The sequence below is a fragment of the Drosophila santomea genome, unplaced genomic scaffold (genome assembly GCF_016746245.2).
Source record: "Drosophila santomea strain STO CAGO 1482 unplaced genomic scaffold, Prin_Dsan_1.1 Segkk101_quiver_pilon_scaf, whole genome shotgun sequence".
Classification (NCBI taxonomy): domain Eukaryota; kingdom Metazoa; phylum Arthropoda; class Insecta; order Diptera; family Drosophilidae; genus Drosophila; species Drosophila santomea.
The window spans coordinates 1066433-1084327 of NW_025318933.1; the positions used below are offsets into that span (position 1 = coordinate 1066433).

Below are 17895 nucleotides of genomic sequence, written 5' to 3' on the forward strand. Positions count from 1 at the left end.
CAGATTTATTTTTGGTTTCTAGGCTCATTTTAGATTAAATATTTAAATTAATTAAATTAAATTAATTAAATTTTATTTCCGAATTAAATTAATAAATGGCCGAAACAAATTATCTCAAATCAGACCGACAATATAATTTAATAACCTTCGAATCAATAATTAGATTTTTATTAAACCAAAAAAATAGGTTATTTTTAATTTCATAAATTATTAATTTATTGTTTGAAATGTAAAATATTAAATATTTTTCTGATGAGAACAACGAAAACAAATTATTTAAATTGAAATTCAAGTCACGCAGTATCAATTAATAGTGGGTGCGAAATGACGCCGAAAAGGGTATACCCGCAAAATCATCTCTATTTAACATATGTGTTCTTAGGCCTAGCTTAACAGAGGTTGGCGAAGACGGGGCGAATTCGCAAAGAGCGAGAGAGAACTTTATTATGCTCCCGCCTTCGCCCTAAACTAACTTACACTAGACTTCAGATTTTTTCTACTTCACAATCCAACAATAAACAACAAACAATAAACAATAACCGACAATATGAGTTCCGCCAACATATTTGAGGAAATGTTAAGATCGCTTCTGTTACAGGAGGTTAGATCTAAAACCCAATATTGGACTGGACTGAGGGAAAAGGTTGGTGAACCATCGTTAAGACATATGAAGCCTGCATCCATTGCCGATGTTGCTGGTCGAATTTGATTATCAATAGTTTATAGTATAAAGTATAGTATTTTATATTGAATATGGATTTTTGACCCATGAAGAAGTGGTCATATTAAGTTTACCGATCGCCGCCATATTTTGCGAGCTTTTTTATACCTTGTCTGAGGTCAGGGATTATAGGAGGACACACTGCGGTGAGCAATCAATTATTTGGAATATTTTAAGTCTCACTGTAACCATTCTCAGAATAAAATCACCGACACCTACTCGAACAAGCAGTCAGCGGGTTCGTTTTTTTCAACTCCTGGATGGGCCAACGACAACAGCTTTTATTCGCAATCCGAGGTTGAAACTGCAAAGGCAACTTGCGCTGGAGGAAAAGCAGACAGCGGCCACCAGTCAAAGAGTTGCCGGAGCCCGCAGGCAGCGAGCAGGTTGACGCAGACAGCGTCAGTGGAGCCACAATGATTCAGCATTCACCGAGACGTAGTCCCCGGTATCAGCTGACGGATTTGCCAGCCTTCGGTGGACAGCCGGAGGACTGGCCCATTTTTTATTGTGCATTTACGGAGACAACACAGGCGTACCGATGCACGGACCTGGAGAACAACCTACGCTTGCTGAAGGCACTGAAGGACGATGCACGCGAGACAGTGAAGTCGCTGTTGATCCATCCCAGCAACGTTAATGCCGCGGTGGAACAACTGCGATCCAGATATGGCCCACCGGAGCGGCTTATACGCAGCCATCTGAACAGCATACGCGACGTCCCTCAAATTACGGATCACAACATAGCGAAGCTCATTCCGGTCGCTACCAGAGTAAGTAATTTGGCGAACTATTTGCAGTCAGCAAAAATGGATGAACTTGTGGCCAAGCTCCCAACCATCAAGCGCGTGGAGTGGGCAAGAAGTGCTGCGTGTATCAAACCATATCCGAGCCTCGCCACCGGACAGGTGAAGAATTGTGAGAAGGCACCGTCTTTGTTTCAGGTGTGTACGCTGTGGTCATATGACCGAGACCTGCAACGCGCACGGCGAGTGCACCATAAACGGATGCAGAGGGAACTATCATCGTCTCCTGCATGGACCAGACAACGATGATCGACGGCCGCCGGTTCGAACCCGCCGGTTCGAAAGGAACCTGAGTTATTCCGGATACTGCCGGTGACGCTATACTGAGGTGGGCGGCAAGTTGACACGTACGCGCTGCTGGACGAGGGCTCTTCGGTAACGATGGTCGACGATGAGCTGCTGCGAGACCTTGGCGTGCATGGAGTACGTCGACAACTCAACGTCCAATGGTTCGGAGGAAGAGCAACCAGTGAGCCCACCAATTTAGTAAATCTAAAGATCAGTGGAGCGGGTAAGCCTACCCGCCATGCGCTACGGAATGTATACGCCATATCAAACCTGAGTTTGCCGATACGGAGCCTACATCAGCGTGACGTGAAGGGTGTACTCGCAGGTGCACGCCTTCCGATGTAGCCCTACAGCAATGTACTGCCGAAGCTGTTAATTGGGCTGGATCACGGGCACTTCGGACTGCCCATGAGAACGAGGCGATTCTGGGTCGTGTTTGGACCAGTTCGCGGACAGCAAACCACGCCATCACCGAGGTCTTATTTTCTAGCAGTGTCGTCGGACGATAACATGGAGCAGATGGTGGAAGATTACTTCGATGTAAAGAACTTTGGTCTCAGAGCCGCGCCACCAGTCGCAGACAGCGACAACATGCGGGCCCAAAGAACACTTGAGGACACCACGGTGAGATTAGGCCGAAGATACCAGACAGGATTGCTCGGCAAGGATGGCCACTAAGCAAGAAAATCCAGCCGATGGACCCCGCCCACTCACAATAGCGGAGTTCCGGGCCAGACAAGAGAAAAGTGCACCTAAAAAACACAAAAGAAGTGGAAAACGGATAAAACTACTACATCAACGGCGACTGGTCAAGGAGATGACCCAGTTAGCAAGGGACGAGGCATCCCGACAACGCTACAAAAGAGCGTCTTGAAGACATAGAAAACAAGCTTCGCAAAGGTCCCGAAACAACGCAAACGGGATGCATAAATACCAATGCCCCAATTTGCCTTTATATATTTATACCCGTTACTCGTAGAGTAAAAGGGTATACTAGATTCGTTGAAAAGTATGTAACAGGCATAAGGAAGCGTTTCCGACCATATAAAGTATATATATTCTTGATCAGGATCAATAGCCGAGTCGATCTGGCCATGTCCGTCCGTCTGTCCGTATGAACGTCGAGATCTCAGGAACTACAAAAGCTAGAAAGTTGAGATTAAGCATACAGACTCCCAAGACATAGAAGCAGCGCAAGTTTGTCGATTCATGCTGCCACGACCACTCTAACGCCCAAAAACCGCCCAAAACTGCCACGCCCACACTTTTGCAAAATGTTTTGATATTTTTTCATTTTTGTATTGGTCTTCTAAATTTCTATCGATTTGCCAAACAACTTTTTGCCACGTCCACTCTAACGCCCACAAAACGCCAAAAACTGTCAGTGCTGAAAACTCTCTCCCGCACTTCCACTAGCTGAGTAACGGGTATCAGATAGTCGGGGAACTCGACTATAGCGTTCTCTCTTGTTTTTTTTACTAACAATGCGGTTGGACAATTTTTTTTTTTATTGTAAACAAATATGTGAGCCAACTACATTTATTAACAACTAATATTTCCACGTCTCTGGTACTGAGTATAACAATATAACAATTCATATCTTCATTAAATATGTATATAAAAAAATTTTTTTTTACGTTTATTTTTGATTTTCAAGAAGAAATTACTTTTCCTTCTTGCAAAGAAAACATCACATCTCTTTTTTTTCATTGAACGATTTTTTTCATTGAATATATAAAAAAAACTACATATGTCTTAGCGATTCTAGCGAGGCAAAAGATAATACTGCCAACGAAGTGTTAAAATAAAAGATCACAGGGACGATATAAATTCGTTGTGGATATTATTATTGATCATAACAATAGTGTTAGTTTTACAATTTTTGCTTACAATTTATGTTAAGCACAATAAAATTATTAAGAGGCGTTACATGAGCAGAGCAAACCATTTAGATCATATTTAAAAGAAAACGATGAATAAGAAGGAAGCTTCATAAAAAATTTTTTAAGAAATTCCAAAACAAGAATGGAATGGAGTGAAAAAGCGAAACGTATAGACGAGTTTCGCTACAAGGTTGACAAATCATATAAATGCATAAATAAAGATGCAGTATAAAAAGCAGAAACTTTGAAAAACCATACAGGGACATTAGTAAAATAACAATAATATAGTTAACTTAGTAAATAGGTATACAAATAGATTCACAACTGAGCACTATAATAAATGTTTAGAGGTAATAAAATCTTTAAGCACAAGATTAACTAATATTAGTAAAAAAAAAAGACGACATATTCTGATTAACGTGTCAGAAAGTCTAAGTCAATTGGTGGAATTCAATCCCGACCAGTTCAAAGGACTAGATTCTATTCAATCAAGCGACTCTGAATCCGACATTGAAACACTAGAATAAAGCGATCGAATTGAAACTAAGCCAGAAATAAAAACAATTTTTGAAATGGCACAGACTTTGACAGATTATATCAAGCTAGCTCTCTGATATTAGAGTTGAATGGTAGGCGCGAAAATTTACAATGTTTTTTAGATGCTCTAGGTCTATTAGACACCTTAAAAGGCACGCATGAGGCGACAGCGATAACCCTTTTAAAAACTAAACTTAAAGGCCATGCAAGGAATCTTATAAGTAATGAGCGGACAATTGCTGCAATAATTACCCAACTGTCAAGTGCAGTAAAAGGAGAATCGGTAGAAGTTATATCTGCCAAGCTTCTCAATCTGAAACAGAAAAACAAGAGAGAACGCTATAGTCGAGTTCCCCGACTCAGTAGGTAAATTGAAATTTAAATTAAACAAGAGAGAACGCTATAGTCGAGTTCCCCGACTATCTGATATCCGTTACTCAGCTAGTGAAAGGAGGTCAACACTGACAGTTTTTGGCGGTTTGTGGGCGTTAGAGTGGACGTGGCAAAAAGTTTTTTGGCAAATCGATAGAAATTTACAAGACTAATACAAAAATGAAAAAATATCTAAACATTTTTCAAAAGTGTGGGCGTGGCAGCTTCGGGCGGTTTGTTGGCGTTAGAGTGGGCGTGGCAACATGAATCGACAAACTTGCGCTGCGTCTATGTCTCTGGAGTCTGTATGCATAATCTAAACTTTCTAGCTTTTGTAGTTCCTGAGATCTCAGCGCTCATACGGACGGACAGACGGACGGACAGACGGACATGGCCAGATCGACTCGGCTATTGATCCTGATCAAGAATATATATACTTTATATGGTCGGAAACGCTTCCTTCTGCCTGTTACATACTTTTCAACGAATCTAGTATACCCTTTTACTCTACGAGTAACGGGTATAAAAACAATAAATATGCCTTCATATATGTACGTAACTTTTTGCCGCTCGAATTAGCTTTCGATTAAAATTTGGAAATCGGTACCCAGGGAACACCACGTGGAGGCCATTGAGTTACAACGGGGTCGTTTAATCCAAAATCAATTTTGGGGACCTACGAGTCGACTTGAGTTTTCAAACTTTGTAAATATTTATAAAACTCCATGTTCCCCAAAAATTTTGCTTCTCCGTAGCGCACGAAGGCGTACGTAACTTTTTGCCGCTCGAATTAGCTTTCGATTAAAATTTGGAAATCGGTACCCAGGGAACACCACGTGGAGGCCATTGAGTTACAACGGGGTCGTTTAATCCAAAATCAATTTTGGGGACCTACGAGTCGACTTGAGTTTTCAAACTTTATAAATATTTATAAAACTCCATGTTCCCCAAAAATTTTGCTTCTCCGTAGCGCACGAAGGCATAGATATTGTTATTATTACATATATTTAATAAATAAATTATTCAATTAAGGTAAGTTATCAAACTTATTTAAAAATATTAATTTTTTTTTTTTTTTTTTTTGTTTTTTTTACTAATTAAATTAAATTATCAGACTTATTTAAAAATACTAATTATTTTTTTAGGTTTTCTTTTTTTATTTTTTGGGTTTTTCTTGTTTTTATTTGTAATTTAATAATAAATACATCTAACAACTAAAAAAAATTAAAAAATATATACTTATTTAGTTTATATTTAATTAAAGAACTACACTGCCTACTCTGCCTCCCTAACGCTAACTAATATACCACTGTGGTAACTATAGGTGGTCTCAAATGTGCGCGCAGTGGCCCGATTATCGAAAATATTTGAAGACGCCCAATTAATATGCGTATTGCTATTGGTTGTAGACGAATCCAAATCTAACAAAGAACTTAAACCCTTTAAATCTACTAAAAATTCGAACATTTTTTTGCAGCAGCCAGAGATGGAGTGGATGCACAAGTTAAAATCTCCTAACACTAAACAATTACTATTTAAAAATGTGTTCTGCTGAAATAACGCCTTAAACTCAGTTTCAAACTTATTTAAGGGATAGGTCGAACTTTTATATATGTACAATAAGAATCCCTAAAGATCGTTACATAAAGATAGCAAACTCAAACACTGGAGAGGCTAAATTTTAAACATTTAAAAAAAACCGACCACTTGAGCAAAGACTAACATTCTCAAATAGTTCGTTTCGAATAAAAACGAGAATGCCTCTTTTTGGTCGGGCTCCGCTAGCTACTTACTGGCAATCTAATCTTCCTGTAGCCAGGAATTTCATAATCCTCATTTGAGTATGTTGATGCTTCAATGAAGCACAAAAGAGAAGACCTAAGCATTAGACGATCGTGTAAGAATATGACAGGATGGCTAGTTTTCCGAATGGTGGAGTGTTTTTATTGGCTTAGAGGGTAACAGTTGCTAAATGAGATTCGCTTCTACCAACTTTACGTGCGCTTCATTACGCGTGCCGTTTTTATCTCTTCTTATTCTTCTATCGATCTCGATCTTAATTCAACTTAGTTATCGATTACAGTATAGGGTTTTGCTTAAACTAATCCTTGACAACAACCCGCTCGTTACATTCGGCCTCTCCTGACGATCACGGCGTCCTCGCGTGATTCTAATTTGTGTCGTCTTCCTCTTCGTCGTCTTCATCTGGCTCATCGGGGGGAATTTCGCACCAGCGTTTCATCTTGTCTGATGAATACATTGACTTATAGTGTCTCTGCTTTCGTTGAGCATGTGGCAGATCTTCAACAAGATATCGGTCGTTGGGCAGCACTTTCGATACAATAAAAGGACCTTTGTATCGCGGCTCTAGTTTGCGCGACGTGCCTGTGCTAAACGGCTCGTTCTCAACCAAAATAATGTCTCCAGGGCTATAGACAGTTGGCTTGGAATGGGCGGCGTCGTATCTCTTCTTGGCAACTGCTCTGTGGTCGTTGATAGTGTTCGCAGCGTCAGCTCGGAGCTTCTCTAATTCGGCATCAGTCATCATTCCTTGGTCTTGATTCTGGATCACACTCGTCAGCGTGTTTTTAAGGACATCTCGGGGCTCATAACCATATAGAAGCTGGAATGGGGAACATTTAGTAGTGCTATTTACCATGGTATTAATGCTCCACTGGATTGATCGCAGCATTTCGTCCCAACGTTTCTCGTTTTCATTTGAAGGCAAAAGCATTGACATAATAATTCGATTTGTCCTTTCTGCATGACCGTTGGCTCTTGGTGTTCTCACGGCGTTGAGTATATGCTTTACATTGTTCGACTTGCAATATTTCTCAAAATCTTTGGACGTGAATGCGGTACCTCGATCGGTTACAATTCTATCTGGCATTCCAACGTAGCTGGTGACTTCTTGTAGGGCATCTAGGACGTGTTTTGTTGCTGTACTTTTTACTGCTCTAACGATGGCGAACTTGGTGAAAGCGTCGACAAGGACTAAAATATGTTCATTTCGCTTTGAACTTTTTGGAAACGGTCCCAGGTGATCCATGTGAACGGTGGAAAATGGAATCGGCTTGATGTCGTCGTAGTGGTACTGACCTTCCTGGCGTCCACCTGGTATTTTATACATTGCGCAGCCGACACAGGACTTGATATAGCTTTTTACAAAATTACGCATTCGGGGAAACCAAAACAGATTCAAAATCCGACTGATGGTTTTATCTGTGCTCATGTGTCCGGCTTTGTCGTGGCATTCATGGAGGATATGAAATCTCAACTGCTTCGGCACAACCCAAAGCATCTTGCAGTCATATTTGCGAAACAGGCGATCTTGCTCGATTACATACTCGTCATTTTCAGATTTCTTTTCGGCTTTCATATCAGCACTTATTTTCTGGATTTTCTCGTCTTGTAGTTGTATTGCAAATAACCAGTCAGCTTCATCTATGATTGTTTTTGAGATCTTCAGGGATGCTGTCTCCATCTCATGCGATTTTTCAACTGGCGCTCTACTTAATGCGTCAACGTGGCACATCTGAGTTCCTGCTCTATGAATAATATCGATGTCAAACTCTTGTATTCGCAACCACCATCTCGCAATTCGCGGTATCAGCTCTCGTTTTTCCATTGATGTTTTTAAAGCGTTGCAATCAGTGATAACCTTTACCATTTTTCCATAAATGTAGTATTTAAATCGTTCCAACGACTCGACGACGGCTAAGGCTTCTAGCTCGTAACTGTGGTAGTTTTTCTCTGGCTTGGACGTAGATCGAGAATAATATGCGATGGGCTTTAATTGATCGTCATCTTTTTGCATCAGAACTCCAGCTAATCCAATGGCACTTGCATCTGTATGTACTTCATGTTCAGCATCTATGCGGTAGCTAGTTACAACAGGCTTTGACGTGAGGGATATCTTCAATTTCTCAAAAGCATCGTCTTGTGGCTGCTCCCATTTGAACTTTTGGTCTTTGCGTAAAAGGATTCGCAACGGCTCTGATAATATTGCATATCCAGGTACAAATTTCCGGAAGTATCCAGTGAGACCCAAAAACTGTCGCACTTCGGTAATATTGTTTGGCTTTTCGAAGTCTGCAATGGCATTAGTTTTGACTTCTCCGGGGCTGATTCCATCAGGGTGTATTTGATGACCTAAAAATGTGATTGACTGCTTATACAACTCACACTTGCCTAGATTTAACGTCAATCCGCACTCTCGCAATACTTGTAAAACTCTCTCTAGTTTTTCGTACATCTCATCAAAAGTTTGGCTGCCAATGAGGATATCGTCCATGTAATGAATCATGTCGCCTTTCTTCACTCGTTTCTGTAACTCTGCCATGAGTCTGTTGAATGCAGCAGGTGCGTTCTTCAGCCCAAAAGGAAGACGTTTAAACTCAAATAGTCCATCCGTTGTAATGAATGCCGTGAACTTCCTACTCTCTGGTTCCATTTCGATCTGATAGTATCCGCTATTCAGGTCGAGTGACGAAAAATATGCGAAACGCTTCGCTTCCTGCAACCTTTCCTCAATATTCGGTACGGGGAAATTTTCCTTTCTGATCAGCTTGTTCAGGCGACGGTAATCGATGCAGAGACGGTCACTACCGTTCGGCTTCTTGATGAGCACCACTGGGCTGGCGTACTCTGACGTTGATGGAGTAATGATATCTCGCTCTAATAGTTCGTCGACCATCTTGGCGACAACTTCCTTCTTCGGCTCGGACACTCGGTATGGCGCTTGAGAGACTACTTGGCCACCCTCAACATCAATTTTTGCCTGGACAACGTTGGTTTTGCCTATGCCTTCTAAGCCTGTGGAAAAGACGTTTGCAAACTTCTCGAGCAAGCTGCATACTTTGATTCGTTCTGCTTCTTTCTGAAAATTAACAAGAAGGTTTTTAAAAATAGTCTCGGTTGAACGTGTTACCGGCTGATGAACTGCTCTCTTGAGTTCAATCTCGGTTGGTTCGAATTTCCACAACAATTCAGCGCATGTGATGACATCTTGTCCCAACAACAAGTCCTCCTGCAACATATTGTCTTCGGCGATGTAAAATTTGGCGCTCACCATTTTTCCAGCAATTTCGATATCTAGTACCAAAGCTTCGGTAAGGATACGTGAACCTCCACATATGCCCACAATTTTCATGAAGCACTCCTGTCGACCTGCGCCGATCTCGTCCGCTATGGATTTGCGAATAATACTGGCTTGGCTTCCAGTATCAATGAAAGCGTTATAGCCTTTCTCGTTGATGTGGATTAAACGAGTGAACAGCTTGTCCTGATTGGATGCACCCAAACGCATCACCTGTGCGGCTTGGCAAATCACATCGGTGGCATGAAACTTATTGCATTTGAAGCAACGCGTGTTTCTCCTCTCCTTTGGGCATGAATTAGCAAAATGTCCGACATCTCCGCAATTGAAGCATGCTCTAGCTTCTCTTGGCTTTGGTTGCTTCACCTCATTTTCCTGCTTTACTTCAAAAGTACTAGATTTGGGTAAGAACTCTTTCTTATTTAGATTGGTCCTCCCTCGATTTATAAAGTATGCCTCGGTAGCGTCGCGAAACTCCTTCATTGACGAAAAATGAATGGCTGCAATACTGTTCTGCAACTCTCTGTGCTGTAGACCCGCTCTAACATATCGGATGACGGCTGCTTCACTAAGTTTAAATCGAACTCCAAGTGCTGACATACGGAAACAATACTCCTTCACGGTTTCCTTCGATCGTCTGGTTGCATTTGCCATGTTGAAGTGAATTTCAGCCTCGTCGGGCTCTGATCCGAATTCTTCTCGGATTGCCGCTGCAAAACTGTTCCATGTGGTGTGTAATATCTGCGAAGAATCGAGCCACATTTTGGCGGGACCCTTCAGCTTGGTGTATATGGCCAGAAGTACAAATTTTCCATCCCAATGATACGCATCTACCACTTTGTTGACACGATCGATGAATTGATTGACTGAGATCGAATTGTCATCTCCGGGGTCATAATCTGGTAAAGTGTTTGCGATTTCCTTTACCGACGCTTGTCTATGGCTGATCGCCGCTTGGTCTCCAGGGTTACGGTTGATAAAATCATCTATGTCAATTTCGTCTTCCCGTTGCTGCCGCTGCTGCTGCTGATTAGCTGTTGGCATATTATTGACAAACTGCGCCATCATGTTTGTCAGCGTCGTCATCTGCTGTTGTAGTTGAGAAATCGCAGCCGCCTGTGCTGTGAATGCTTCCTCTTGTTGGCTCATATTTCCGACTGCATGTGCCAAATCTACTTCTTCCGAATTTTCGTGGTCCACTAGTCTCTGCACTAGTTCTGCTCTGGACCCTGAAACTCCCAAATTCCTTTCTCTTAGCAGATACCGCAACTGGTCAGCCTTGAGTTCCGCTATCTTGACCATCTTCTCGGAAAAATGATCGCTTCTCTCCTATTTACGCCGAACCACAATTCACCACGAGCACCGTTGTATGCCCGTCTGCAAGAGTGATCGGTATTTCACCACGATTCTCGTGAATTTCACCTTCTGTGAATTTCACCAGACGCTACACATACACACAAGCTTTTTGCATGTATATCTCCAAGTTCACACAGATTCCTGGGCACTCCGCTATAAATCCATCAGCCACGTAGAAATTTGTAATCTATTGTCCTCTAGACCTTTGGGAACACCTATCCCATTACAAACTTTCCACGCCGACGATTCTTCTGCTGCCTCTGCTTTTCCGTGTCTCACACTGTTACTGCCTCTTACACATTACCAACTCGAGTTATCCCACTTCTGAACTGTAAGAATATGACAGGATGGCTAGTTTTCCGAATGGTGGAGTGTTTTTATTGGCTTAGAGGGTAACAGTTGCTAAATGAGATTCGCTTCTACCAACTTTACGTGCGCTTCATTACGCGTGCCGTTTTTATCTCCTCTTCTTATTCTTCTATCGATCTCGATCTTAATTCAACTTAGTTATCGATTACAGTATAGGGTTTTGCTTAAACTAATCCTTGACAACAACCCGCTCGTTACAATCGGAACAAACATCGCTAATGTGGCAGTGTAAACTTTCCGTATTATGGAAAATAATATGAAAGTTCGGACTATTGATAAAACAATCGAAATGGGTATTCAGTAGCTTAGTGGAACGCAATTCTCGGAACTCTGCTTCTGAAGCTGAATCCTGAGCGGATCTTGGGGGGACAAAAGGTCAAATAATGAAAAGACCTGCCGCAGTTGTGGCTCTACTACAGCGCAGCTCTCTGCATGCTGGAGTTAGTGTGAACGACCACTTTACTGTACGTAGCTCCTTGACTTTTATGAATAGTAATTGCTTCTGCAGGAACCACTGGAAACTGCTTTCGGTCAATTGTAGTTGCCTGACTAGAATTCATTTAAAAACATTTTATAATTTTCGAAATTGGCGTCCATGAAGCTTCCTCACAATGTCTGCGCTTGGAACGCGCATTTACTCCTATGCTTTCATCTAAAAATTGAATCCAAAGAAGATCTGGGGTGTTGGACGTACTGAAACCTATCTCCCTAAGGACACCAGTGGCTCCGTTTACGAGACCATCTGATGTATCTACATTGACCGTCATCATATATTTGGCAGTGGTTTTTAAAGTCAGAGAGGTACACAATCCTTGTGTCTCAGATGTTTTTAGGGACCTTGTTCCAGACATCTGTTCCTCTGCTCTAAGCTTATTTGAGCAGACTTAACTGAGTCTACAGCATCTGAAAGAAATTGTGCAGCGGGGATCGAGTTAAGCTTCTTCCTATTGTACCGATCTGTGTCCTGATTACTTGTAAAAAGGTGAATTGAGTCATTTGGAATTTGACTTTCATCGGAAATTCTAGATTTAAGCAAGCTAACATCATCAGACGTCATTTGGCCGGATGCCATGTTATTAAGTGCAATTGCACTGTGAGTTCAAAAAACCTAAAAGGATTCCTCAGATACGATCCAATTATAGCGCTGTATGGATCATGCGACGGGGCCTGAAAAATCCAGTGATCACATACGGGCTGCAATTGTCTAAGATCGCCGAACACGATAACCGAAATACCTTCGGAAGGAGTTTTAACATTAGAAAAAATTTGCTTTAGGCGAGAGTCGAAAAAAAAACATTTTTGCACCGACCATAGAAATTTCGTCTATTATAAGAATTTTAAGATCAATAAATCTTGAACAAAGTTTATTCAACAAATCAGGGCTTAAACTTCTGAATGCGGACCCAGCCTGATTTACAGGGAGAGAGAACATGGAATGATCCTCCGATTCCGAAACCAGCTTTGCCTGTGGGAGCACACAGTAAAATTTGTACAGAAGTTGGGTCGCATCCTACTCTACCATTATACTCCTTGGATAGGGACTGCAATAAGGTTGATATTAGTCTACTTTTGCCGACACCTGCTCCGCCACCAACGAACTCATAAGAGGTTCCATTTGTCCTTGCATTATGCAAAACATGTGTAAGGAAAGTTTTTTGCTCCAAATTTAGAGATCTAACTAAATTTGCTAACTTTAATATATAAGTGACGGAATCCTTAATATATAAGGATATAAATGACGTAAGCTTTATTACCCGGATATTGCTATCCAGATCAACATCTAACAAATTATTCTTTAAGTTTAAAACTTTATTTTGAGAAGATATTTCAGGAATTGCTAAGGCCCTAAACTCCTCATTAGGTTCGGCCTCCTCTTCTTCATTTTCTTTACTATTACCTACTTCCATGGCCCTTCTAAGCGCATCTTCTAAACTGTCTATGGCATGACTTTTCAAAGTTGGATTTAATAGCCTCCTCTTTCTCCTTAAAAAATTCCTCGCAATTTCTTTAAATTAAATCTACCTGTTCGTTTCGCCAAGGAGAAAAAAGCATTACTAATGATCTAAAATAGTTTATCCTCTCTGTATTACTATTAAAAGGCTTATACCTAATAATACTAGCCTTATTTCTTTCCCGAATAAATCCGCTGCCATCTCGGAGCGGAAAATATACATCTCCTAAAACGTCATGGCCTTCTTCATTGTCATCGTCACTATTTGCCCTCTGACAACTACTTTTACGGCTTTTAGACTCATAATTTGCTGAAAAATAGGCTAAACACATGCCTTCATGGAAATCTGGTCTTTGTTCGTATTTATCCAGCAATCCTTTAAAAAAATATGTCAGTTGAATTCTGAGCCATATTTTGAAGGTCGCGTGTAGGTCTAAGTATACGAACTCGTTGTTCTGGAGGGAAGGTGTTGATATAAACACACTTTTTACTTGCTTCAGACATTCCCAGACAACAATACACGGCTTCCTGAGCAGATATCTCAGTGCCTGAAATAAACTTGTGCCTCTTCTAGTGTCATAAGCTGCTTCTCGCATAAACTTCGAAATACCCCGTTGGGATTTGTTAATTTAATTTATAATGTAGCTACAGCAAGCAAATAGGGTCCAAAATTAACTGGATATCCATATATTCCCTTTTCATAGAAAGAGTGTGTTTATTAAAAGCATTTACTTGAATTTCTGTGGTTTTTTCAAACTAGACCTAATAGCATAAATGTCATTCTCGTAACTGAGGCTCACATGGTTGTGAGAAAGAAATTATGCTTTAATGGCTAATCATGTCATCTCCATGATTGCGAAGTAGAAAATCTCGAATTTTTTTTAAAGTTTTCGTGATGAAGAGAATTTTGAGTTGCTTCGGGAAGTGGGTTTAATATTTCCGTCACGGGTATTGGAGGGTATGGAATACCGAAACGACAAATAGATTGTCTCCGCACTTTTTTAAGACACGAATGCCCGTGCTTATGCTTTTGTTATTTAATATACGGAGCCAAATCTGGGTTTGTAACATCCACAGTTACAAACTGATCAATGAAGGCTTTTAAACTACACATAGACTATTCATTGTTTAAATCCTCTTTGGGGCATCTTTCAGCCAAAACATGCCGTGAATGTGAGGCGACCCTCTCTGTTGAAACTCAACTCGCCAGTAATAGGAAGTACCGAAATTACTTCCAAAGACACCCCCAGGCTTTTTCATAAGTCTTAAACCTTCTCTATATCTGTAATAAAAATATCTAGCGCACGTCACAGGGTCTGTTCTTATAGGCGCGCCTTTTCCCTAAACTGCAAGTTTGAAGCTTCTTCTTCATTTATATTAACCCTATCTACATTGCGCTTGAGCAGTACTAACAGCTCTGGCCACGTAGTTTCAGCGGCCGATAAAGCTATGAAAAGAATCATGGCCATGACTTTTTTCTTCTCGTCTTCCCACTGGAGGTACTCCGCTTACATAAGCAAGTTGAAATATTATTTCGAATTTTTTTTTAATTCCCACTTCTTATAATTGGAGAATAACTTATCAGTTCGACAACCTCGTCTATCTACATTCCTAAGTTCAGATCTAACTATGGTTGTGTAGCTTTCTGAAGATGGTCTTTTTATGCCAGCATGTATGCTAGAAAATGCCAGTTCTTCAGAATTAGCATCGAGAATTACGTCGAGAGGCTTTTGGCCCTCACCTGGAGCTATTGTAATTCTCGTCATTCCTACATTATGTGTCTGGTTATTCTCAAGCAAAGTTTCTTGTCCTCCAGGTATACTGCTTCTGTATTCTGATCAGAATTACGCGCCTCCGAATTTTCATCCTCCTGCTGGATGGCTAGTTGTCCCTCTACAAAGGCTACATCAGCTTGAGATGCTACGAATGGAACAGTATCGGATGTGAAGTCAGAGATCCACTGCTCGTTAACTGACACATTGTGCTTTCTATAAAGCTCAGTATTAACTAAATACCTTTCGGCCGATTTTAATGTTGCTGTGACAAGTTTTGCAAAACTTGAAAAGATTACCAGTGAAAGCAAGATGTCTTGCATTTTGGTATATTCCTTCCCTGAACTCGCAATGTTCGTCCAAATAAGACCTAGAAAGCTTACTTATTGGCTTGGGGAACCACAATCCTTTGCAACAAAAGCTAATCTGGTCTGGACCAAGCTTAACATTCCGATTGAATGTAGCTATGTGCGCTTCTATTTCAAGTCTAATCCCCTGACTTCGAAGTGCATTCCGAAGATTTTCTGATTCCCTATTAGCACTAAGGCTTCCATACTGACTAATTGCATCGATCGTTGCTTGTCGAGCAGCTAATCGTGCGCTTCTTCGAGCAAGTGTATTTCTCGCCTGCTCGACTACCCTGCGATCCCTACCAGCCCTAGCCCTAGCTCTGTTAGCCCTATCACGCTCTCTTTCTAATAAGCGTTCCTGTGTATCTCTTGCCAGTGCTCGACGCAGGGTATTTGCTTCCTGCTCACCCGCGCGATAATCGGTATCCAAGTGCCTTCTTCTATGATTGGCAGTGTTTTGTTCCCTAATCTGTATATTTTGTCGCCTTTCAGAACGACGTCGAGTATCGGCTGCTTGCTCAGCAGCTCGCTTCTCACTGATTTGCCATCTTACAGAACGGCGCCGAGTATCGGCTGCTTGCTCAACTGCGCAAAGAGCAGGATGCAAGCGCCTTTCCCTATGGCCAGCAGTATTTTGAACCTGCTCCACAGCTCGATTCTCGCTATTTTGTCGCCTTTCAAAACGACGTCGAGTATCGGTTGCTTGCTCAATTGCGCGAAGAGCAGGATCCAAGAGCCTTTCCCTATGGCCAGCAGTATTTTGAACCTGCTCCACAGCTCGATTCTCGCTGATTTGCCGTCTTTCAGAACGACGCCGAGTATCGACTGCTTGTTCAACCTCACAAATTGCGGGGTCTAAACGCATTTGAAAGCGTCGCAGAGTATCGACTTGTTCAGCTGCGCGAATAGCAGGATCTAACCGCCTTTGAGGACGAAACTGATAGTTAGATTCTATCTCAATCGTACGAACAGGACAATTCAAGCGTCTCGACCCTCGCGACACTGTATTGACGCCCTTTTCTGCATTCCTGACTAACGAGTCTTCCCTACGCCTACGCTGAGATACTGTATTTGCCACTCTCTCCACCTCTGCATACCCTTCATTTTCCCTATTTATCCTATTTCTCAACATTTGCCTTCTTGCACGTTGAGAAGCAGTGGGTCTATTTAGACGAGGCATTTCTAAGAATTATATAAACGACTTAATAAAATATTTATAAATATATACATATATCAAATATTTAGAAATTATTTTTATTGAACACAGAAAAAATACTTAGCAGAAAAATAATAATATAAGAATGAGTATTTAAAAAGACTCAAGCTTATATTATTATTTTAAATATCAATATAATTTAAATAATAGTATTAGAAGTATCTCTTTATAAAGACTTTATAAAATACGTGTAAATATGTAAAATATGTGTTGGAGCAGTTGTTTAAGTTTTAATAACAAGAATACGAAAGTCTGTTTGATTTGGCACTGTTAAATAATCAATAAGAGATCTAGCAGTCAGTCCCAATTTCGTAACAAATTTTCTTCGGGAAAACTCTCCCGATTTTTCAATATGTATGTACAAATATAATAATATATAATAATATAATAATTATTATTTTAAAAAGTATAATTCTTATATTTATATTAATTTATTTGTAGAATAGATTAAAATTAACTGTGAAAAAAAGCTAAATAATATTAAGTTAAGAAAAAATCTATAAAAAGACTTAACCTTAAATTATTATTATTAGAACCAACCTAACTAAATTAATAGTATCATAAGTACAAATCTTTAAAAAGACTTAAACTTTTAGTACTATTAATATTATATACGCTGAGTACGTATATGAATAAAAATATAAGAATTAAGCTTTTAAAAATGGAAAAATGTATAGAATATATAAGATTAAATGTGAAAAAATAAATAATAATAAGTAAAGAAGTCTTTAAAAAGACTTAAGTCTTAAATTATTATTATTTCAATATAGTTTAATTATATAGTATAATAAAATATTATAGTATTAATATTATTATATGTGCAAGTCTTTAAAAAGACTTAAGCTTTTAGTACTATTAAGTTTATATACGCTGAATACGTATATGGATAAAAATATAAGAACAAGCCTTTAAAAAGGCTCAGTTCTTATATTAATATGGGTAGAAAAGCGTGGGCGATATTAGGAAAAATCAATTAAAAATCGCACTCGGCTCTAAAAAGATGTAATACCAAAATTTAGTCTTCGACTGACTGCCTTCTTCTTTATTTTCTTTTACTATTTACTTTTTCAAGAAAAGCGCGGGAAAGCACCGTAAGCTAAGAGCGAGTTCTTCCATTTAGATTTAACATTTTCTAAGAGCAATGCTCTTATTAAAATTACATTGTATTCAACACTA

The 17895-nt window shown here is 40.1% G+C and overlaps 1 protein-coding gene across 2 annotated transcripts in view; it reads left to right on the forward strand.

The window, feature by feature from the left end:
• Positions 1–17895, forward strand: part of LOC120457482 (protein CEPU-1) — a 628267-nt gene that overhangs the window by 352790 nt on the left and 257582 nt on the right. The window lies entirely within an intron of this gene.